Below are 2,046 nucleotides of genomic sequence, written 5' to 3'. Positions count from 1 at the left end.
CATAGGCTTAAAGCTTTAAACTGCAAATGCGGAAGCGCTGTCAGAGAAAGAAACGTGTACTCCTTTCTTCTTCTTCTTCTTTTTTTTTGGGGGGGGAAGGGGGTAATATAAGCGTTTTATTTGAGCCGAAAGAGACATGGTTGGGAAGTTCTTTCTTGAATTATATAATAACGTGCGCTGCATATTTGGACGGGGAACACGGACAGTGAAAAAGACAAAACCATACGATGGTGCGAAATCTTTGCGCACCATCGTATGGTTTTGTCTTTTTCACTGTCCTTGTTCCCCGTCCAAATATGCAGCGCACGTTATTATCTAATTCAAGACTGTACCAACTAGCTCCTAAACATGCCTTTATTAAGTTCTTTCTTGGGGGGGCGTCTTCATTGCAGGAGTTCCGGGGTCCGTGCGGCCAGCTGCGCCTGGGATATCTATCAGCTCAAGCTGGTCATGCACCCAGATCGCCGCCAGCCAGCTGGTCTTACCTATGCTCATTGGTTGGGTTGGGAAATCGGGGTAGAGTCGAGGTGGGACAGCACTCCCACACCATGTGGTGTAGAATTGCAAAAGGACGGGAAGAGTTTGCAGTTTGGGGAGTACAGGGTAGCATGAAGACGGGTGCCGTCGGAAAAGGAGCTGTTCTGGAGTCGCCGTAAGGTAGATTCTTCTCTCTTGTAAAGCCTCGGATGGGGTGGGGAAAAGTGTTGGTGGTGTCGATGGAAATAAACTAGGATGTCAGCATAACGTGAAGGCGGGGGGGGGGGGGTACTAATTGGCCGGTATGCTCAGTTGAACTTTCTATATCGCTCCGTAAAATAACTGAATGGTAAGCTAGTCACCATGTATATAGCAATGGGACTAAAATGTATTTCACATGAGCCAATTACGCATCACTGTCACCCATCATGAGACATAACTCATATAAATAAATTTCAACTCGTGGTTCGAGCTGAAACTGACAAAAAAGACACATGGTAATACGGGTTCCGGAATAATGAGGCCACCTGGTGCCCTGTAACCTGCGATGCGCTGCAGAACCTCGCACGCAACGGGCATTTGAGTATTTCACCATCATTGGAAACACAACCGCCTCCGCACTTTCCCTGCTGCAAAGTCATACACAACGACTGTAAACCACCTTCCTAGGCTCCACTAACGATGTAATACGCGTCACCTTCGATGTTCCGGCCACACCCTGTTATGATCACAAATTCCTCGAACGCTTATCGCGTCTGGACTGTTATCGCAATTGCCTCCCATACCGCAGGTGTATATCTCTCTGGGAAGCACTATGCGGAGTTCTTGCCCCGCGTCATGAACGATAAGCCTCACCCACTTCTCGTACTTGTAATCTGAAATATTTTTAGTCAGTGCGACAAAATACAGCCTACTGAATGGCTCCGTTGCCCCTTGAGCACGCAACTTGCCCTTTATTGAGACTGCACTCAGACGATACCGTCCTGCTCCATGCTATCCGTTTGGTCTTTACAGCTCGCAAGAAATATCTTATGCCTTTGTGCAATGGCAGATAAATGAGGAAATTATGTTAGCCTTTATACCCAGAATTTTTTTTTTTTTGCTCTAGACGCCCCCCACCCCCGCCCCACCCACCCTTCAATCGTAAGAGTGTTTCAATGATGCCACCAATACCTTACAACTTCATTCCACGCTGATGACCCAACTGAAAAAAAAAAGAACAACGCACAAGCAGTGTATTGCGAAACAAAAAACATGAAAGGAAACGAGAATGTCGCTGGCAGATGCGTAGGACGAGGAACTCATACCATACGCGCTCAGAGTCGCGCCCCGAAAGCGGGCAGAAACCCCCTCCTTCTCTCTCTCTCTCTCTCTCTCTCTCTCTCTCTCTCTCTCTCTCTCTCTCTCTCTCTCTCTCTCTCTCTCTCTCTCTCTTTCTCGCTTGCTGTTGCGCGGAGGCGAGACAGGCGCTACAGACAACATATGCTACAAAATACTTTCAGCACAATCTTTTTGCTTGAACTACGCAGGTAACAAAACTAAGGCGAAAAAAATAAACAGCAAGTCAAT

Source organism: Haemaphysalis longicornis, unplaced genomic scaffold (assembly GCF_048455015.1).
Source record: "Haemaphysalis longicornis isolate Haplotype H1 unplaced genomic scaffold, Haemaphysalis longicornis Haplotype H1 scaffold_1, whole genome shotgun sequence".
Taxonomy (NCBI): domain Eukaryota; kingdom Metazoa; phylum Arthropoda; class Arachnida; order Ixodida; family Ixodidae; genus Haemaphysalis; species Haemaphysalis longicornis.
The sequence above is the reverse complement of the archived record's forward strand: the minus strand, read 5'-3'. Positions refer to the sequence as shown.